This window comes from Prionailurus bengalensis, chromosome C2, assembly GCF_016509475.1.
Source record: "Prionailurus bengalensis isolate Pbe53 chromosome C2, Fcat_Pben_1.1_paternal_pri, whole genome shotgun sequence".
NCBI classification, from domain to species: domain Eukaryota; kingdom Metazoa; phylum Chordata; class Mammalia; order Carnivora; family Felidae; genus Prionailurus; species Prionailurus bengalensis.
Window position 1 is genome coordinate 2,842,123 of NC_057350.1, and position 22,397 is coordinate 2,864,519.

Genomic DNA, 22,397 nt, shown 5'->3' on the forward strand with positions numbered 1-22,397 from the left:
CACCCTGAAGGATGGCGCGATCCACCGGGACCTGGAAAGGAGTCCTGAGCAGCTGACCTCCCCCCTCTGTCTCGCTGCAAGGCGAGCGCCTCCCAACAGACAGCAGAGGCTCCAGTCAGCGGGTCTGACTCAGCCTGCCTGAGAGCCCCCACCTTGACCGGTGTGTCAGCTCATCTCCGAGGAGGCGTGGGATGGGCCAGACGCACATCTTGTGACGTTCTGCCACAAGTGGTCAGCCCCGGCACCGTCCCGTCCCCGAGGTCCCCGAGAGCCCACAGGCCTGCCGTGAGCACCACTGTCACCCGGAGGAGGGCGCAGAGGGCCCGCCAAGTGGGCACAGGCCTGCGGATGTCCGTGGGCCCCGCTAGGCAGACCGGGCGGGTCCCAGCCTTCTGCAGAAGCGGGGACTGTCACCCGGCTCCCCCCACCCCCACCCCGCCAGGGCCATTGGGGATAAACGTGAAACTTTCTGCGCCTAGGAGTTCCCCCCGAGACGCTAATTTCCACCTCCTTCCCCGGGCGGAGGGCATGGGGTGCACTCCACCAGAGCCCCAGTGTCGGCTGCGGTGGGTGTGAATCCCAGGATTCCAACCCACGTCTGCTCTCTGCTCCCCAAGCTGCCGAGCAGGTATGGCCTGTCCTTCCCGTTTCCTGTCTGAGGCCACGTCAGGGACTGTGCCCTCCACCCAACCCGACTTCCCAAGGTCGAGCCCTGCCCTGAGTAATGCTCTGTCCCCCACCCCCCATCCCCGCTGCAGGCACCTGGCCATGCGTCTCAGGCCTTGGTGTCCCCCCACCGGGGTCCACTGCGCCCAACACATCCCCTTCCACATGCTCTGAAGTGAGAGAAAGCACGAGTCCTTTTCCCACACGGGAGGGTCTGGTGTTTTTGGACTTCGGTTCTCTGCGTGTGTGAGAGAGAGACAGAGAGACAGAGGCAGAGAGAGACAGCACAGACGGAGAGGGACAGGGACACCTGGAGAGGAGGGAGGGCCCAGGACAGGTGCAATGTCCTCGGGCAGTGAGGTCGGCCCCTGCAGCCTGACCCGTGACCGCAGGCTCTTCTTGGTGGGTCACCCTCAGCCGGCCCTTCCTGGGCTGAGACACAACAGGCTGGGGGTGGGTGGTCCCTGTCACAGACCAGTGCAGCCATGGGGGTCCTGGGGCCCTGGGCCCACTCCCCGGGCTCCACCCCACTGGGCCTGTTTGTGCACACGGAGTGTGAGGGACCCCAGCGGGGTGCCCCACAAATCAACCCAGTTCTTCCCTGCTTAAGCAGGGCTGGTGCAGACCCCACAGGCAGGGGGCTCAGCCCCACCGGATGCCCCTTACTGACACGACCCGCAAGGAGCAGGTCCCCAGGTGCCCACACTGCTGTTCCCCCCTGCCATCTTTCCTCAGGTGTGATCGCTTGCTCACAGAACTTAGGAAAACACTTGGGGCACCTGGGCGGCTCAGTCGGTTAAGCATCCAGCTTGGGCTCAGGTCACGATCTCGAGGTGCGTGGGTTCGAGCCCCGCGTCGGGCTCTGTGCGGCTTGGAGCCCGGAGCCCGCGTCGGATTCTGTGTCTCCCTCTCTCTCTGCCCCTCCCCCACTCATACTCTGTGTCCCTCTGTCAAAAATAAATAAACATTAAAAAAACAAACAAACAAAAAGAACTTAGGAAAGTACTTGACTTGCTATTAGTTTATCATAAAGGACACAACTGGGAGCAGCCGGATAGAGGAGCGGCCCGGGGCAGGTACGGGGCACGAGGGCTTCCAAGCTTCTCAGGGCCCCCCTGCCCCTGCCCCCCCCCCTTCCCGGGGCCTCCGTGGTCACAGGCCTGGAAGCCTGTGAACCTTGTCCTTTTGGGGATTTGTGGAGGTTCCATTACCCAGGCATACTGACTTGAGTCCCGGCCAACGGTGATGGACCCCAATCCAGCCCCAGCCCCTCCCTGAGGTTGGGGGAGAGGCCAAAAGGTCAACCCTGTCTTCGCAGTTTGCACGCCCCCCAAAGCTGGCCCCCGCCCAGGGTTCTCTAGCGGCTGTCCCAAAGTCGCCTGGCTGATGTGACTCAGGTCAGGTCATGGGCTTGTTGCGGATAAGCCTAGGGACCCCAAGGGATTCAAGAGCTCTGCGCAAAACAGGACGAAGACCAGATATAAACGTCTTCCTGTAAATCACTCGATCACAGGGTCTCCCTAGGGCACCCACCTCCCCGGGTGGGGACAGCAGGGCCGGCGGCCACACCCGCGGAGGCGGCACCTTCACGGCCTCCCCTGGTCACCTGCCGACCACACCTGCAGACACAACTCCGGAGACGTCCACAGACAGCGGACCCAGGAGGCATTCCACGGGCCCTCCAGACCGTCCACCACGTCCCCCGCACCCCTGCTGGACAACAGCCAGGACACGTCTGCTAAGTGCACCCAGAGGAAGACCCCTCCGGGATGCCTGAGGGTCCCCAGCGTCCCTCCTGAAGCTCCTTCCAGACCTGCCCTTTTGAGTCACACACCCTGACCGTGGGCGGTCGGGAAATGGGCAGGGGAGGCCGGCACAAGCTGTGATGTCCCAGGAGTCCCCTGGGCCTGGCCTCTGCCGAAGGGGCGCCTGCGGCTCAGAGGGACCCGGGGGCCCCCACGCTCACCACGCACTGCGGGGTCGCGGGAGCTCCGTCTTCTCCAATGGGGACAGCAGGGGCTCAGGTCCCCGTGAGGACTGCCTGGGAGGAAGCTGTGAGGGCAGCTGTTGTTACCATGAAAGCCACCTTGTCTCAGGGACTGCTCTCCAGGGGGTCCCGATTGCCTGCCAGTGTTGACCCCACCGCGGCCGGGCTGTCGGGAGGTCATGGGATGCGGCCAGCGGGACTAGACAGGCTCGGGGCAGACGGGCCTGAATGGCCCCTCGGAGGGCGCTCTGCCACCACCTGTTGCCTTCTTGTCCCCTGCCCTGCGGAGCCGCCCTGGGGGCGTCCCCAGGCCTGTCACCCCTTCCTTCCTGGAGTGGACCCTGCTCAGTCCTTCGTTCCGGTCACCTAGACGTCACTGCTGACATTCACCCTGGCTCCGCCTTCCCTACCAGCCCCGGCACCTGCCCCCTCCTGCTTGCCTCCTTGGGGTGCCTGACGCCTTACTACCCTCACCCGCTCACCCGGTCCAGCGGCAGGACATCACTCTAATCACTGGCGTGCGGTCTGGAAACTTCTCTGTCCCTCTTCCTCCGCTGGACTTACCTGGGAAAGCTCACCCTCAGTCCCTCGCCTGCACCTGAATGGCAGCCCCAGCCTGGCCTCCCTCAGCTGCCCGCCCCCACCCTGGCCATTCCCAGTGCCCTGCCTGGGGGCCCCTACTGGCCTGGTGGCAGGAGGCATGGAACGGGCTCATCTGGTCCTGGGGTCTGGTCCTCAGTCCGTCTCCCTTCCTGAAGCCTGGTGACCTGTCCGTGTGTCCCTCTTTGCTCACCCTCCCTTAGATCTCCGGGTCCCACCCTTGCTTCCCCAGGAACATCATGCACCCCCCCCCCCAGTTCCCCCGCTCCAAATTCTGATGTTTCCCCATGTCCCAGGAGAGCTGTCTACACCATGCTCCCTGTTTGCCCCTCTCTGTCTGCCTGTCCCCCTTGGGCAGGAGGAGGGTCCCGTCGTCTGAGGAAGTGCATGGGGCCACACACTTTTCTGTGGAAAAGGCTTTTCTGGGGAAAAGCCAGAAACAGGAGTGTCATGTACAAAGGTCCTGAGGCAGGAGAGATCCCCATTATGTTCCAGGCTCAGCACTAAAGGAAGTGTGGCTCCAGAGAGGAGGCTAAGTATCTATAGGTTCTGCAGAGCTCAAATCCATGCAGACCAGAGTGAATCCTTTCAGAAAACGCCCCTGAGATTGCTTTGGGAGGATTGTGGGCCACTGGAGGGCTCTGAGCAGGCCCGGGTCTGTTGAGCAGGCCCGACACAGCCCCCCGCACACCAGGTCTCTGCTTCTTGCATAGCCCCCTGGACTGCCCCCCACCCAGGTGTCAGCTCCCCGGGGCTCATCTACAGGCCTTCCTCAGTCTACACCCATGACAAGGACCCCTCGCTCCCCAGGACCTGGACTTCAGATCCCAGTGTCTCTCCACCACCACCCCTGCATTTCTGTCCCCAGCTGGGATCACGGCCATCCTCACTCGGGAGTCTCAGGGGTGCCCTCCACTCAGGCCCAAACCTCACCCCATTTCTCCTTGTGCCTGGAAACCTGCTCCTCCACTGGCCGCCCCCCTGCACCTCTCCCCTCCCTGTGAGACTGACCAGGGAGGCCCAGACCCCACCGAGCTTCCTCTTGACCTTTAAACAGACTCTCATTTTAGATTTACAGAGAAGTCGAGATAGCGCGGGGTTCCCGTGTCCCCTGGTGTTAACGTCGTTCATTGCCGTGGGCCTTTGTGCTGACTGTTGAGCCCACGTGGATACGTGGATCACCCTGATCACAGTGTGGGACATTTCGGGCCTTTCCTGCACACTCACTGCCCTCGAGAATCTGCTGCTTTCCCGGGAGAATGGCTGAGGAAACCAAGGTCTGGGGCTGGGCGGGCTCACGGTACTGGGCGTCCTGGCTTCTAGGCCTTGTCAGTGGACAGACAGAAAACACTGACCGTGTGCACAGGGGCATCTATAAATGTTCTCTGGGTATCATCGTGTCTCTGTAAGCCCAACATGAGTTCGTACTCAGTCTCTGACCTAACCCACCCCCAAGGATCATTCTGGCCTCTCCCCTTGCTCACCGGTAAACTCTGATAACGTACAGCAGACCCGGGCCTGCTCAGAGCCCTCCAGTGGCCCGCAACCCGCCCGAAGCCATCTCAGGGGTGTTTTCTGATAGGATTCACTCTGGCCTGCACAGATTTGAGCTCTGTAAGGGCTGTAGATACTCAGCCTCCTCTCTGGAGTCACACTTCCTTTAGTGCTGAGACTGGAGCATATGGGGTTCTCTCCTGCCTCAGGACCTTTGCATGTGACACTCCCTTTTCTGGAAGGCTTTTCCCCAGGTTCCCACAAGGCCCATGCCCTCACTTTGTTTGGTCTCATTCCAGCATCTCGAGGTGAGATTTTCTGTCTCCTGCGCCTTCCACAGCTCGCGGGCCCTGCTCACACCCTGATCCTGCCTTATTTCCCTGTGCACGGCTCGTGCCCAGTGCTGCCATGCTGTGTATTTACCTTCCACTTAATTAATTAGAGCTTCACCTTTGCAGGATGCTAGGAAACCGACTCATTCTTTAAAAACTGATAAGGGGACAGAATCAAGCAAGTATTTGTCCTGCCTTTCCCAGCAAACAGAAAGTCGGTAAGTCAGCTAACGAAGAAGAATAAACAATGAAATTAAGATACTGCCATTTTGCCGCTTCCAGTGAAATAACGGAGTGGCCACGGGAGCGAGGTGGTGACCAGGCTGCGGGGGCCCTCACAACGGGCGGAACACGCCGACCACATCCAGACCCCCATCCGGCTAATCGCAAGGAGAGGGACAGCCGGACACTGTGCCCCGCGGATGGCACAGCGCCCCTCGGGTCCGCTGGAAAGAAATGGAAGCTCCCGGTGGAACCACCGGCTTCCAGAAGCTTCCTGAAGCTCAGAGGACGGAGGGGCGTTCTGGCTCCACCACGAGGGTCTCTCGGCCGCCTCCACGTGAGACAGAGCAGCTGGTGAAGCACACCGACCGGTGTCAACAGACATAAGCTGTCCCAAAGCACTCGCGAGACAATGGGGAAATTTGAGCCCTGATGGAACTAAGGGAGCACTTGTTTCGTTTCCGGGTGTGCTAATGACGGTGTGATTGTTGCTTTCTAGAGTGTCTTCATTGATGCTTCTGCGGCCCTGTGGTGGGAACAGTCTGATGTCAGGGATTTACGTGAGGGTAAACCCAAGCTGGGTTGTGGGTGGGGTGTGGACGGGAGCCACTGGCCGGCGTGGTGGGGTGTGGACGGGAGCCACTGGCCGGCGGTCACTGGTCACTGTCAACAATGGCTGTGGGGGTGATGGGCTGTCCTGTCCACGTTAGTATATGTTTGATGATTTCCTAATAAAAAGTAAAAAATCAGTCAGTCATTCAACAGGTGGATAATCTGTCCCATCATCACCATCAATTTTCCTCTCGGGTCACGTGGGATTCTGCGACCCCAGGAAGGCAACCTAATACCACTTAAGTTCCAGGAAAACTTGAAAACAAGCAGAGTTAGAAGCTAGGGAGGTTTAAAGACAAGTACAGAAATAAATAACCAGTGAGAGCAAAGACCGATGTTTTAGACCCAGTTTGGGTGCAGCTGTGGCCCCAGTTCGGCTGATAATCACCCTTGCGAATGTTCTGCGTGTCGCGCAAGAAGTCCCCGTGTTCAGCAGCACCTGCCCGCGCTAACGCGGTACCTGCGGTTTTAGTGGTTTGAGGGAATTTGCGTAAGCTTGTAACCAAGCCTTGGCTGGCTAACAAAAGTGCTTCCAAGTTCCCTTTATTTCTGTACGAAGTTTGATAAGCGAGGCACCAAGACCACAAAAGGATGCCGTTCAGCGTCGTTTCTTCATGCGCTTCTGGGACTGGCCGTGTCCCTTTTCATCTTCCGGTGTGCTCAGGGTCGTCCGCCCGCTGGGGTGGGCCACCGGGCGGGCACTCGTCTGGCTTGTCCGGGTGGAGGGGCGCTGGGGCCGGGCCGCCAGAGGCCGGGAGAGGCCGGGGCTTGAGCAGGACGATGGGCATCGTGGGAGGTGCGCGAAGCTTCCGGGCCTCCCTGGGGCCGGGCCCCCTTTGCAGAGGTGCCCCTGGGGTCACGGCCCCTCAGAGGGGACTGGAACCCGCGGGGGGGCGGGGTTGGCAGCTGCGGGTGCTGGCGGCCGGCCACCTCCCTGCACAGGGAGCCGCGGGGGCCCCGAGACAGAATGTTCCCACCGCAGCGGGGAACACCGCGTCCGGCTGCTGCTCCACGGCCGGCCGCGTTTGTTTGTTTAGGTTTTTCTTGTTTGAGCTGAAGGAATGAGCCGGAGCAAGGAGAGAGCCCTGTGGCCGCAGGGCCGTAGCCGGGGCGCTGCGGGCGGGTCACCACGGGCGGGGCCGCCGGCCCCCACCCCGCCCCCATGGGCTGCCCCACTTGGCCTAACGTGCACCTTTTGTTCAGAGCTTTATTGAGGTAGAATTTATATCCCATAAAATCCACCTGTTTTAAATGTGAAGTTGGTGAGTTTTAGTAACTTTACCAAGCGGTGCAGCCACGACCGTGTGACCCGCTTCTAGAACCTCTCCATCACTGTTTCATGCCAGAGACGCATCTTAGTTTGGGGTCCCCTGAAAGCAGAGCTGGGGACAGGGACTCGGGTGCAGGTGGGTTACTTGGAGGGGCCCCAGAAGGGCAAGAGCGAGGGTCTCTGCAGGGGCTCCCCCACCCCGACCCTGACCCCAGGCATCTGGGCTCCGCCCTGGCGGCCCCTCCGAGGACCGGCCCTACAGAGGACAAGCGGGGACGCGTGCCTACGGTGTGTGTGCCCAGCGCACACGGGGCTGCCCTCGTCGGCCTGCCCAGCTGTCCTGGGGAGCCCCTCCTGCAGGTGCACACAGCATTCCCCGTGACACGCCGCGTTTACTCCCCTATTGGCGGAGGTTTAGATTGTTTATTGCTTTTTCTCTCTCAAAAACCGGCTACAAGGATTTCCTTTGAAATGTATCCAAAGTAGGAAGGAGGAATGGAGTGGGCGCAGAGCTGGGCGCTCCCGTACGGTGTGCGAACTCTGATGTACGTGTACAACGTACAAGGAAAGTGTTGGGGGAACACTTCAGTTAATAGTGGTGGACGAGGGAGGAAGAAGGGAGGACGGGGGGGGGGAAGGGGGAGGAAGGAGGAGGAAGAGGGGAGGACGGGAGGAGGAAGGGGGCAGGAAGGAAGGAAGGGAAGAAAGGGAAAAAGAAGGAAGGGGGAAGGAAGGAGAAGGAAGGGAGGAAGGGAGGAGGAAGGAGGGAGGGAGGGGGGAGGAAGGAGGAGGAAGAAGAGAGGAAGGAGGGAGGGAGGGACTGCTGGGTGGGGCAGCCTGGAGTGCATGTTGGTGGCGGGGAGGCAGGGGGAAGGGTGGGGAGCACTGGGGGCGGGGAGGGGAGGGGACAGCAGGGCTGGCAGTCCATGTGGACTCCAGAGAGGACCTGTGTGCCCATCCCTTTCCCGGGGCCTGGCAGAGAGTGGCCCTCTGTCCTCAAGCACAGGTCCTGACGCGGTGGAGGCTGGCCGTACGGGATGGCGGGTGGCAGAGGGTCAGAGGAACAGGGGCTCTCTCACCGGGAGCGTTACTGACCTGCAAAGCCACTTCCTGGGCTGTGTGATCTCGCCGAATCCTTACAACCACCCCATGGGGGGAAACTGAGTCACAGAGAGGGAGAGTCACCGGCCCGAGGCCACACAGCTGGCCGAGACGCAGCTGCTGGGACCCGCTGCACTCTGGACCTCTGCTCTCCCTGCATCTTCAGAATTACATCAGTCAGCCGAAGCCTGTTTGCCCAGAGCCAGGTGGCCCCAAGAGATCTTTCCGGCGAGTAACTGAGAATGTCCGCACAAGTTTCTTCCTTGCTGCTTTATGGCAGCTACGTTTGCCGATATGATTTGGTCCAGCTGGACCGACTGTCTTTTCTTCTGAACGTGCCCTTGATCCTGGCCAAGGCATTTGGCCAGAATTTTTAGCCCCTGCTGTGCCCTTGTTGGCAAAGGGCTGCGGCCAACTGCCCAGACCAGGTTTAAAATGTGTCTGAAGTTTTAGATAAACGGATCATCTAGAGAATTGATCTTCGGGTCCATTAAGGTCATTTTGTTTCTTGGCTTTCATAGAACTGATTTCCTCTATCTTGCTCCAAACTATATTCCAGGTCTCCCCAAAGCCTTGGATGGGCCTTGGCAGATGCCAGAGAGAGTGATGTCTGTGGAGCATCCCCTCAGGGTCTCAGCAAGTGCCCAGGGAGGCCCTCCCTGGGCTTGTTCAGGGACGAAGTGTTCCCTGAACGGGGGAGCAAGAGGTCACGGGCACATCACCACCAGGTGTGCAAGTGTTGCCCGGAGGGTGGCGCAGAGCTCACTGCTGTCCCCTGGGCTCGCTGGGGCTTGCAGCGCATGGGTCCTCCCTGCTCCGTGTCTACGCCTGGGGCCTGGCCCCACCGTGCCCTCCCGCCTCTCCCCCCCACACCTGCTTTAGACCGATGGGTGGTCCCCACCCCTTGTCAGACACCAAGTCTCTTCTCCCGGAATGTACGCACGTGGGTCCCGCGTCCGGCGTCGGCGAAGGGTTTCTTTCGGTGGGTCAGCGTGGGGGCGGCTCAGGGCCCAGCTGCTGGCTGTAGCCTCCTTCATTCAGGACAGCCCTGCCCTCACTGCCCAGCTCGGAACAAAGCAAAACTCAGTCCCCAGGGAAACAGGTGTGGGCTTTGGGGCAAGGTGGCCCTGTGAGCTCACACCCACCCTCTGCCCACCACGGGGCACGGCGGATGGCCACGGGGCTCAGTGGGCACGACCAGCGTCTCTGCAGACTGGAAGCGGGGTCATCTTGGAGGGACGTGAGCAAGGCTGGAACCGAGGCCCGCGGGCTGTGGGAGAGCTTGGTGGGTCTGCCTTCGCCCTCTGGGGTCCCAGCTCCCAGAACCCGGGCCCATGAGTAAAGGAAGGGAGGGGGCTGGGCTGAGCAGAGGGGGCTGGGCTCGCAGGCTGCTGCTGGCTCCCGCTCCCCCCAGGGACTCCTGGGAGGGGCAGAGACAGGCCTGGAGGTGGGAGAGAGTCAAGGTGGTGCCACCCCCCACAGGTTAGCACCTGACTCTGCAGGAGGCCTGTGGCTGGGGCTGACTACAGGCTCCCACAAGCGCAGAATTCTAGACAGGGAGGAGAGACAAAACAAAAACAAAAACACACGCACACCCAAAAAACCAGAAAAGAGATCCCAATAATAAAGCAACAGAGGCAAACTACTGAAAATAAGTCTGCAAACCCAAATGTAAAAATACAAGCTTTTGTATGTTAAGAAACAACCATGGTCGTACAACTCTGAGAATCTATGAAGTGTTACTGAATTATACATTTTAAGATGGTTAATTTTATGTTATATGGATTTCATCCCAATTTTTTAAAAAAAGAGTCAACAAAACCCATGCTCAGAACATGAGTTCATTCCCATTCGAGTTAAGTTTATGGAAGTGGCTGATCAGAACTCCCAAGTAATGTAAGATGCTCAAAGAAATAAGTGAAGAAACCACACTCCTACATTTTTTACAAGTGTTTATTTGTTTTGAGAGAGAGAGAGCGAGCGAGCATGGGAGAGAGCACACAACCGTGCAAGCCGGGAGGGGCAGAGAGAGAGAAAGAGAGAGAGAGAAATCCCAAGCAGGCTCTGAGCTGTCAGCGCGGAGCCCAACGTGGGGCTTGAACCCACGAACCGTGAGTTCACGACCTGAGCTGAAACCAAGAGTCGGATGCTTAACCGACTGGGCCAGCCAGGCGCCCCAGGAACTACACCCATTCAAATAAAATTATGAAATCAAACTGGCGGATACAGAAGAGGAATGGCTGGGCGTGAAAATGGCAGATGTTAGAGATGAACAATAGAGTCCCTGATACAGAAGACTCCCAAGACGGGACGGGCTGGAGCAGGTGTTGACGGGGGATTAGTGAGGTAGGAGACAGCGCTCAGGGGGTCTGCCCAGAGTGCGAACAAGAAGAGATGAAGGTTTAAACGTGCACACTCATGCACACTCATGCACATGCACGCTCACACATGTACGTGCGTGCCCACGTGCACACGCAGGATGGTCGTACACGTGCACACGCCCACATGCACACGTGCAGACACGAGCATGCTGACACGCACACACCCACACGCCTGCTCGCGCACACGCACATGCGTGCACGTATGTGCATGCTCACACACATGTGCGCACACGTATGCACACACAGGGGCGCCGAGAGGTGTGCAGACAGCACGTGTCTTCGAGGAGCCCCAGAGAAGAGCCTGGGGAGGGGGCAGAGGAGCGGGATGTGGAGGGGCGATGGGGGCAGTGGCCAGCGAGCGAGCACGTTTGGACGGAGGGTTGGGGTTAGTGGGGGCGCTCGCTGGGTTTGTCAGGGTTTGTCGAGGCGGCTAGAGGAGCCCCGTCGCGCTGCTCTTGGCGGAAGGGGGCTGGTTGGGGGTGCAGGCAGCTGTGAGACCCGCCGGGAGGGCCCAGAGCAGAGCCGGCCGATGGGACGGGGCCACGGGGTGGTGGGGTTGGGTTTTAGACACGTCTAGAGAAGGTGAGGACGAGCGGCGGGGCAGCAGGAGGAGGGCGGCACCCAGCAGGCGCAGGGGCGGGAGGAAGCCATCTGTCATCCTGCCCGGGTCCACAGCGGGAGGGAGACCGGGTGTTTCCGGGCTCAGGGGCGACAGCCAGGACTCCGCAGATGCCGCCTGAGAATGGCGAGCGAGGCTGTGGGACAAAGCGGGACGATCACGGCCATTCGAAGGGCGCGCTGGTGGTTGAAAGAGCGGAACGAAACGTGTAGGCGACGATCAGAAGCTGACGATGATGTGGGGGAGCAGCCGTGCCCCACCCGCCTCCCACCCGGTCCCGTGACTGCCTCGGACCCCCCCCCCCCAACTGCCCTTGAATGAGGGCCTCGCTAGGACTCCGGGCTCTGACTGTCCGGGGTCCTGCTCCGCTGTGAGGAATGACCTGGAGCCTCTGACCTGCAAGGACATTTGGGGAGGTCACACGTGGGCGGGGTGACCCGGCAGGGCAGGCTGCTGGCAACGGTGGCTCAAGGGAAGGACCCCTTGATGGCGAGGGCTGTCTTGAGGCCCGTTCTTGCCCTTAAAAGCTCAAGAAGGGCCCACTCTGGTCTCTGGCATTGCGGGTGGACACAGCGGGCCCCCTGGAGTCCAGCACCTGAGACCCAGAGGGGACGGACCCTGCCCCCCGGGACCCCCTATAGCCCTAAGCGGCCAGGCTGCTCCTGGCTTTTCAGGCTCCAGCACGTGACACACCCAGAGGCTCGCTTGGACGTCTGGTCTAGATTGCAGCCCCCCATGCCTGAGCCCCTCGTGGTCCCCGGGAGACACGCACCGTCCACCCCCGGGGTCAGCCTTTCTCCCCGGGCCATGCCGCCCTCTGCAGACTGGACTCCATCCCACGTGGCAAATCATTGTGCCCAGGGCCCCTAAGTGCCACATCTCAGGCTGTGCCATCCAGTGCCCGGTCTGGGGTTAACGGGGGACACTCCTGCTCTGCTCACAGTGTCCTCTCGTGGACAGCGGTCCACGGAGACCCAGCCTAGCACCTCGGACCAGAGCCCCTGGCCCGTGGGTGGGGGGTCCGCCTGGAGCAGCCACCCAGGCCCGGGGCTCAGATCCCAGGGTGCCGCGGCGGCCCAGGCCCGGGAGCGGGGCGGCGGTGACAGGACCGGGCTTGTCTGTGGTGGGGAGCAGGCACGGGTGTGCCCCGGGTCCTTGGAAGCCGCGTCACCCTCCTATAATCCGGGCTGGGATGGCGAGAGGCCTGAGTCTGGAGACAGTGACTCACGAGGTCACACCTGGGGCGTCTGATATCTGCGCAGGTCTGGATCTGGCCCTCCCCCCCAGCTCAGGCACCTGCACTCACACGATGGCCAGGGGCCAGCTCAGGCCCGGAGCCGGCCACCCTGCCCTACCTGGGGGCCAGGCATGGGGAAGGCAGCTTGGGGACCTGGTGGAGTCTGAGAAGGACTCACCCCGTCCACGTAGTGCCGGGGGCTTGGCCAGGGCTTCAGGCCTGGGGTCTGTATGTGGCGATGTCGGTAGGGGTCCTCACGGGCTTGTCCCTCCGGCTGAAGGCATAGTTGGGTCAGGTAACCCCGAGCCAATAGGCTTCCTTCCCTGGGAGCAGGGGTGACGCCAGAACCTGCCATGATGTCGCATGCTAAGCGTTGGCTCAGCGCACACGTGGGGCACTCTCAGGAGTGGTTACCATGGTGACCTTGAGCAGCAGATTGGGGCTGTCTGCCCCCACGGGGTGACTCGCCTGCCCTGACCCTCACCAGGGCGCCACGGTCACCTCCCCAACCCCCGGATGCCTCTTCCCCTCCTCTGCCCACCTGTCCCGCGGCCCGCCTTCACGTGCTCGCCTGGGGGCTCTCCGCCCCCGACCACGGCCCCGGCTGAGCTCTGTCACGCGTGCTAGCCTGCCCCTCGACACCTGCACCCCACTTCCTCTGCCTCCAGGGAGCCAGCACGTCACTCTTCCTTCCGAGCTCGGCCCAGCCTGCTCCCGGGCCTGCGTAACGTTCAGAGTCGCACCGGCTCGTGTTCAAGCCTGGTCCCCCACGGACCACGCGTGCGGCCCCGAGCGAGCCATAGTGACACGGGCACATGGGAGACTCCCCCGCAGGCACAGGGCAGCCAGGGTAGGCAGAGGCCGTGCCGCTGGAGCCTCCAGGGTAAGGGTGGGGGGTCCTGGTTTTGCCCTTTCTGTGGCGTGGCCTTGGGCACACCCCGCAACTCCAGAATCTCCTCCCGGGGCTGCTGGGGCATGACGGAGGGGTGTGCGTGAGCCTCCTGGCCTGGTGCCTGCAGGCCACCTCCAGGCTGCCCTCCCGTCCTCCCGTCCTCCGCCCCCAGGTCCACCTCGATGCCTCTCCCCCACGGAGCTTCTGTGCAATGCTCACGAGGTTCTCCGCTCGGCACGGTGCTGTGCCCTCTGCCGTCGCCGGTCCAGGGCTGACCCTGACCCGACCCTGCCCTCAGGAGGGGCAGCCTCAGCCCCCCGGCATCCTCCTACGTGAAAGAGACAGACTCCAGGAGGAAAGCTGCGGGAGATTCTCTGCAAAACCTACAACCTGGCCGTCGGGGCCTCATTTAAGGACGGCACGGGTGGACTCAGAGCCTCAGGCCGGGCAGGGGGTTGTTGCCGGAGGCTTCCGGGGGCACAGAGAGCCCTTCCAGAAAGGAGGGGGCTGGGTAGAGGAGAGGAACGTTTCCCGCACGCGGGTACATCAGGTGGGTACGGCCGGTCGGCTGGAGGGCCCGTGTGCACCGAGCCCCGGCCCTGCTCCTGGGCGGCCACGTGATTCTGTGGCACTCTGGCCCAGAGGCCTGGCTCGTGTCCACGGCCACCATCCTGCCATCCTGTGGGCCCGGCGGCCTCTAGATGCCAGAGGAGGGGTGATGTGGCTGCTGCCCCGGGAGCCCCCGGCGTCTCCAGGGGGGGAAGCAGGAGCGGGGAGGTGGGGGCTGTGGAAATAACAGCGGTGACCACGGCCTACTGTGCTGTTCTACGTGGACCAGCCTGCCTGTCCTCTCTGAGGGCTGGGCCCCCCCGCTCCCCCTCAGGGCCAAGGACAGCGGCTTTGGTCTTGGGGAGCCGTTTCTGCCCTGCAGGGCCTGAAAGATGTCCTCCGCCCGAATGCAGGTGTGAAGCTAACATTCTTCGACTTAATCACACGCCCGACAGCGATCGGGTGTGGTTCTCGGGCAGAGGGAGGGATTCCACGAAGCGGGTTTTGACGGCTGAGTATGGGGCAACTGTCCACGCCCTCAAACCTTTTCTTCTTAGAACGATTTCCCCATCGTGGGACTATTAGCTTTGATCATAATATTTTTTTTTTTTTTTTTTAATTTTTTTTTCAACGTTTATTTATTTTTGGGACAGAGAGACAGAGCATGAACGGGGGAGGGGCAGAGAGAGAGGGAGACACAGAATCGGAAGCAGGCTCCAGGCTCTGAGCCATCAGCTCAGAGCCCGACGCGGGGCTCGAACTCACGGACCGCGAGATCGTGACCTGGCTGAAGTCGGACGCTTAACCGACTGCGCCACCCAGGCGCCCCGATCATAATATTTTTAAGTGTGAATATTTTAGGGAGGGGCCCTTGTTTTGACACTCAGGGACTTTTCTGCCCTCGTACACTCGCGTGTTCCGGAGGCCCACGGGGGATGCGGGAGGGGCAGCGTGGACTGCCCGAGCTCTGGGACGGATCCTCCCTGCCCGAGGCCCTGACACGCTGGCCTTTCCTGCTGGTTCCCCAGGGCCGAGGCCTGAGGACGGCTTTCTCCTTGGGCTTCTTATCGGCCCATCGGCCCATTTAGGTAATGACACTTCCTGCCCGTCAGTCGTGGCCGAAATGAAGTCAGCTCCCTATGTATCTGGCCAGAAGCTTGAAGACTTCCTATTTGGGGAATAAACCAGAGCTGAGCCTCTGGAGCGTTCAGGAAGTGGAGAGCCCCGTTTCTGCTGCAGCTGGCGAGGGAACAAACAGGGGGGCCCACGTAAGAGCAAGGCCTTCCCGGGGTGGAGGCCGGTCGGCCCGGCCCCGAGTGCTGACATCCTGGCCCCACAGGACCTGCCCACAGGAAACGGGGAGCTCGGGCCTGTGCTTTCCTAGGGGACTGGTTGGGGAGCCCGGCCCCGGCGAAGGCTCCCCCCGCCGTCCCGGACTCTGCAAGGACGCTCCCCTGCCGCGGACCAAGTGTCCCCAAGGCCCCCACGGGTGGACCCCCTCCCCTGCCTTCCCCGACTCCCCTCCTGCTGGGTCAGGGTCACCTCCCACATAAACTGGAATCTGGTCTCAGCATCTGCTTCCGCCCCGGCTGCCTCCTGCTCTTTGTCTTGTCACCCCCTCTTGTCTTCTCGGGGTCCTCTTACCCCTCCCGCGTCTCTCCACCCCTCAAGCATCATAGTCTAGGGCAGATGGTGGGCCTGCCTCTTGGTCAAGCCCCTGCTTGTTCTCTGATCTGGAGCCGGGGGGCAGGGGAGGAAGGCAGGGCTGGACAGGCGGACGTGGGAGCAGGCCTGGGTGCTCACTGCACGGGCCGCAGAGTTGGTGCAGCCGGGGGCCTGGGTCGTGGCTTCCCCGGGACGACGTAACCTGCTGGCCACGTGAAGCCCTCCTTACATAAGTGGCAGTGAAGACACACGAAAAGCCCCGGCAAGTCAAAACAACCATGAATGGGCGGGGAACCCAGATGGACAAACACCGGGAAAGTGGTGAGTAACTGGTTGGAAAGCCCCAGCTGGCAGGAAAGGACTCTGGGTGGGGTGGCCCTGGAGGAGAAAGTGCTTCGGCAGAGGGACGGACGCAGAGGGACGGACGCAGAAACCACCATTCGGCCCTGCAGCCGGCCTAAGGTCTTGAGCCTCCAGGCCTCGGCCTCAGCTGGGAGGTGACTGGCTGCGTCACCTGCTGTCATAACCAGGTCGGGGAGGGCAGCGCTGGTCCCTCTCTTCACACCTGGAGTTGGGGCCCCTGGGGAACCTGGGACTTCCCATCCTGAGGTCCTTAACTTGGTCACATATGCAAAGACCCCTTTTCCAAATAAGGTCGCATTCACAGGTTCCGGGGGTCAGGACTTGGGCATAGTTTGGGGGGCCACCATCCGTCACACCCCAGTTGGCAGGGGCAGGCACCCCCTCAATCTCCTGGCTCTGCTGCGAGCTCAGGGGGGCTCCTGGAGGCGTCTGGACTTGGTGAAGCCAGCTGGGTTCAGGAGCAGGGCTGCCGCCGCGGGAGCCCCGTCCCAGCCAGACTCCCCGCTGCCCCACTCCTGCCTCAAGAGGCATCTCCAACCACCCCCGCCAAGGACATCTCCATCGCTTACCTGAAGAGGGTCTCCGCAGAGCATCACCCAGACTCCCCTTTGTCCCCCAACGTCTCTGGACGGGGGCGGAGTCTGCCCCCACCAGTGCTGGTGCCTGGGGAGGGAATGCAGGGGGGCCCAGGGCTGTTCTGAGTCTCAGAGGAGGTGGGAGGGACCGGAAGCCCCGGAACCCTAGGGGCTTAATCCAGGCCGTAGCTGCCCCTCCGCAGCCCTCCAAGCCTCCTGCAGGCGGCCCGCCTCCAGTGCCTCCAGCCCACCTGTCCCCCCGCGCCTGCAGGGACCTCGGGGAGCACCCGCCCAGCCCTGCGGTTCCCCGGGAGCCCAGAGAAGAGGGTGGTCTACTTATTCTCAGTTCTCCTGAGGGGCCTGCCCATTTCTCTTCCCACCTGCACCCAAACCGTGCTCCCTGGGGGCAGGCTAGGTGCTCCCGTGGCCCCCAGGCCCCCACCGTCCAGCTCCCTGGGGCACAGCCCCCAGACAGGTGGAGGTTTGCGGTTTATCTGCGCCGGCCACGCCCTGCCCTCAGCTGCTACGTGTCCCCGTGAGCCCCTGTCTCCCGCTGCCAGTCCCGGGGAGCTCAGTGGGGTGCGGAGCACAGGCCCCACCGGCCTCACACTGTCCCTTTGGAGAACAGGTGGTGCCCACGGGTCACCCAGCCCCCGCTTGCCCTGCGGTCACAGCCTGAGGGTGGGTGGTGCCCAGGCCCGGCCTCAGGCGTGCGTGGACCCCTTCCCACCCCACCAGCAGAGGCCTCCCCGCCCCAGCTTCCCTCTGCAGCTGGAAGGGGGTCTGGATGTCTCACCCTCAGCAAATGGCCAGACGAGGATGTTGTCGGAGCCAAACACGATTCACGATGGAAAGTGGAGGCTCTGTGACGTCCAGCTCCGTGGTGGGAACCCACTCTTGTCCCCACCACAGTGTGGGGGCACTGACCCCCAGGATGCTGCTCCCCTGGCAGGGGGATGGGAGGGAACCCGTCTGGGGGTGGCAGGCTCCCCCCGGGGCAGTGGCCAGAGACCCACCGGCCGGCCCCTGAGCAGCACCCCCACCAGGTTCCCCGGGTCCCGGGAGCCCGCCGTGAGCCTAGTTTAGGACTAAAGCTGGGCTTGCTGTGCATCTCCTGGTGCCACGGTCACTGCTCTAGAACATACCTGCCTTGGAGCTGTCCCGCTGGTTCCTGCCATCACGTTCCTCCCGGCAACGTGATCGCGGATTTGCTGAGGCGTGGTTTTCCGACAGACCTGGGCCGTTTGTTACGTGCTCTCGATGCAACTGGGCTGACTCACATTTCACTCCTGCTGTTCGTGGCCTCTGGCTTCATCCCGCTGATCCCTTTCCCTGCTCCCACCTCAGTATTTTGTCACGTTGCACTTTAACTTCGCTCTTGACTGTTGGGCTTCACCGCCGTGTGTTTATTGCAGCGGTTGCTGGGAGAGCGTCATCTTCTGCCCCGACCTCACACGCTCTGCGCAGTTTCTGTTTTGGCTTCTCGGACGGAGCACAGGAGCCCCCGACCACATCACCCTTCTTTGGAGATGCCGTCCCACTGTCTTCTGCCCCTGTGTCGTCTTAAAAAAATGTTTGTGGGGGCGCCTGGGGGGCTCAGTCGTTTGGGCGTCCGACTTCGGCTCCGGTCAGGATCTCACCGATGGTGGGTTCAAGCCCCGCGTCGGGCTCTGTGCTGACAGCTTGGACCTGGAGCCTGTTTCGGATTCTGTGTCTCCCTCTCTCTCTGACCCTCTCCTGCTCATGCTCTGTGTCTCAAAAATAATAAATAAACATTTTAAAAACTTACAAAATAGGGGCGCCTGGGCGGCTCAGTCGGTTGAGCGTCCGACTTCGGCTCAGGTCACGATCTCGCGGTTTGTGAGTTTGAGCCCCGCGTCGGGCTCTGTGCTGACGGCTCGGAACCTGGAACCTGCTTCGGATTCCGCGTCTCCCTGTCTCCTTCTGCCCCTCCCCCACTGACTCTGTCTCTCAAAAATAAATGAAAACATTTTAAACAATTGGAAAAATGTTCGTACTTGTTTATCCCGTGCCTGACTTCTTTTGAATTGCCAGTCTTTTTTAGAGCAGGTTGAGTTGACAGAAAAATCGAGCAGGAAGTACAGGGAGGTGCACATACTCTCCCCTGCTTGCTTTGCCTCCGTGTTAATGAGGCACACTTGTTACAACTGATGACTGGTATCGCTACACTATCACTTTTAGCTTAAACCCCCAGCTGATAGTGGGGTTCCCCCCTGCGGTGTGGACCAATGTATAACCCATACCGTGTCTTACATGTGGCTTCCCTGCCCTGAAAACCCGCAGTGCTCCACGCGTGAAGTCATCCCTCCCCCAGCCCCTCGAAACCTTGTCTCTGTCTCTGTAGATCCGCCTTTTTCCGGAATATCTGCACCGGAAGCACACAGCCTGTAGCCTTTTCGGACTGACTTCTTTTACTTGGAAATACGCATTTCAGGTTCCTCCGGGTCCTTTGGTGGCCTCTCTGGTTTTCCATCCGAAATCCATGATCATGGGAATGCCTCTCCCTAGTTGTATCATTAAGTTCCAGCTGCTCGGAGGTCCCCATTATCCTTGTGGCTTTTAAGCAGATTGTGATGTGTCTGGGTGTGGTTTTCTTCCAGTCTAGCCTGGTTGGGATTTGCAGAGCTTGTTAAAGCTGTAAATTTGTCTTTCCCCAGATTTGGGACCCTTTCTGTTATTAGTTCAAATGTTTCTCTGCACCGCTGTCCGTCCCTCCTCTGGGACTCTAACGGCATGAACGGCGACCTCTTGATAGTGCGCCACGGGTCCCCAGGGTCCTGTTCATTTTCCTTTTTTCCAGTCTTATTTCTTTGTTGTATCGGTTGGAAATTTTCTATGGATCTGTCTATATGTTCGCTGATTGGTTCTAGTCACGGACATTTATTAAGCCCACCTAATGTTTGGTTTTGTTTTTTGTTTTGGTTTTTTTTTTCCAGTTTCAGATATTTTATTGTTCAGTTCTACAATCTTTATTTAGTTTTTTGTAGTTTCTGTTTCTCTGCGGAGAATTTCTATCTTCCCATTCACTTCAAGCGTATTTTCCTTTACCACATGGAGCATAGTTATAACAGGTGCTTCAAAGTCTTTATCAGATGACTCCAGCAGTGCGCCATGTGGGGGAGGGGCACCGTCAGTTGTCATTCTCTTGAGGGTTTTTGTGGTTCCTTGGACGCCAGGTAATTTTGGGTTGCTGGGATTATCCTTAATATTTTAGGTATTATGTTGTGTAGGCTCTGGGTCTTGTTAAAATCCTCTGGAAAATGTTGACTTTCTTTCTTTATTTTGCTTCTTTTTTAAAATTAAAAAAAAATATTTTATCTATTTTGAGAGAGAGAGAGTGTGTGCAAGCAGGGGAGGGGCAGAGAGAGAGGGAGAGGGAGAGAATCCCAAGCAGGCTTCTCCTTGTCAGCACAGAGCCTGCCCTGGGGCTCAAACTCATGAACTCGTGAGCCGAAATCAAGAGTCATGCTCAACCGACTGAGCCCCCCGAGTGCCCCCTTTTTTTATTTTAAAGCTGCAAGCGGTCAGCCCAGCTGGGTCAGACCACAGTTTTGTCTCACCTGCCGTGGGCCACGTTTTCCACCTCGGTTCAGCTCTCGTGGCCTTTGCTGGGCTCCAGGGTCTCCAGCTCTTGCCCGTCTAGGATTTCCCCCACAAGGACCCCTTTCCCGCTTCCTCTGTCCGGAAGGATGGAGTCCCTTCCGCCGTTGTCCTGCTCGTGCTCACTGTTGTGAGGCCCCGAGGTGCCGCGGACGCCCTGCCTTGATCCTGCACCAGGACTGAGGTCCACGCCTGTGCGTTCAGCCGTTTTAACAGGTGCGGCTGGCGCGAGATTCTCAGGCCATTATACCTCCATTCCTTCTGAGAGCCGGAAACGTAACCTGTTTTTAAACTTTTATTTTGGGAGAGGGGCAGAGAGAGAGAGAAAGAGAGAGAGAATCTCCACACTGTCAGTGCAGAGCCCAACTCGAGGCTCAATCTCACGACCCTGGGATCATGACCTGAGCTGAAATCAAGAGTTGGACACAACCTACTGAGCCTCCCAGGCGCCCCGCAAAAAATATAATCTTAATCAAGTCCAGGGAAACTATGTCATTCGTATCTTAAGCCTTACATTTAGGGACTAGTGATAGGATGGTCAGCGGGCGACTCTGGTGGGCTTCTGGGGAGGGGGGCACTGCCAACAACTGGCTCCAGAGGCAGCTCCTTGGGCCGGGCTCCAGCCGGGAGGGGTTTGCCCCAGTCACAAAGCCGCATCGGGGACCACACATGGCCTTGTCTTACTCTCCGCGGGTCTCCGCCTCTCCCAAAGCACCGCAGGGCCCGGAGAGCAGCGGGCGGCCAGGAGACAACCACACGTGTCCACTTGAGCTGTGGCCCCGCTCACCTCTCGGGGGCTGGGCCCGCGGGGCCCGCAGGCATCCCACCGCTGACCTCTCCTCTCCCGGTTCCGTCCCACGTTCTGGGACGGTTGTGGGGTTTGGTCCAGCCCATCGTCTGCCCTGAATCTGGGGGTGCGTTTCCATGACAGGAACCGGCGGCTGTCCCTGTGATCTGCCTGTCCTGGCCATCCAAGCTTTGTGCGTGTTTTCATAGAAATCAAGTAAATAGCGGTTAATTATTACATAGGCAGCCTCCACTCCTGTCCAGCCTCCCATACGTTGGGAGCTGCGGGAACACGGACCAGCTCATGGCTCACGTACTGCCCAGCTCGTCGGGGTCCACACGGGCCTGGCTCGCGACCCTGGCCCGTGAGGGCCACGCTCCAGCCAGCTGATCTCTTGGAGCGTCAAGAAGGTTCTTACTGTGGACATCGAATGCGTGTTGGGGGCGCCGGGGCTCAGAAGCCGAGCTCCAGGCCAGCGGTAAGAACGGCCCCTGTGGTTTAACGTGGAAACACGTCCACCTGCTGAACTGTCTACACCGCGTTCCTCAGCGGGGTGCGTAGACAGTGCAGCGCCGAGAGAGAGCTCCAGGAGGGGTTCCGGGCGGCAGAGCTGGCTCGTGTGTGCAGGCAGGAGGGAGGGTGCCGGCAGGGGGGGCTGGCGGCTGGCGCAGGGGAGGGTCTTACAGCTGGGCCCGGGGAGGGGAGGTCAGGCGAGGGTACAGAAGAGGGAGGTCGAGGCACGGCCCTGGCATGCCACCGCAGGATGGTTTTGCTGCCTGAGAAGGCTGCCGCGTGTCTGGCTGAGCCTTCTGGGTCCTTCCCTGCCCGGCGGGCACGTTCTGGGCCGGGTGGTGAAGGAAGTGGCATCTGTGGGAAAGCTCCAAAGCCGTGGGGCCTTGATCCGGAGGCGAAGCCCCAGGCTTTCCTCTTGGCAGCGATAAACTCGGAGGGACGCGGTCGCCAGCACAATAGTCGGAAGACCTGTTTCCTTTTACTTTCTTGGGGGAAGAAAAGAAGTCATGAGCAAACGCATGGCAAGAGGCTTCTCTGCTTTGAATCCTGGAACCCGTGGCGGACCGGTGTCCTTGGGAGGACAGACGGCTGGCCCGGCCGTGCCGGGAAGCGCCCGTGTGCCCGTGAGCGCGCAGCCCGGGTTTGGAGCCACAGGGGCCCCTCTTTGCGTGGTGCCTGGGAGTTCCGGCCTCGCACGCCCAAGGCGACAAGGGGACCCGGCCCTTCCGACCTCCTTGCCCTTCGGGCCACGAGCCTGCCTGGCCCCGACAGCCGAGGGGGCGGGGGGACTGCCCGTCCCAGAGGAGCTGAGAAGTCGCCTGTGCACCTGGGTCAGGTGGGTCCGTGCCAATGGGGGGCTCAGGAGAGGAGGGGCCCCGAGAAGGCCGAGCATGTGACAACCCACTGCCGTT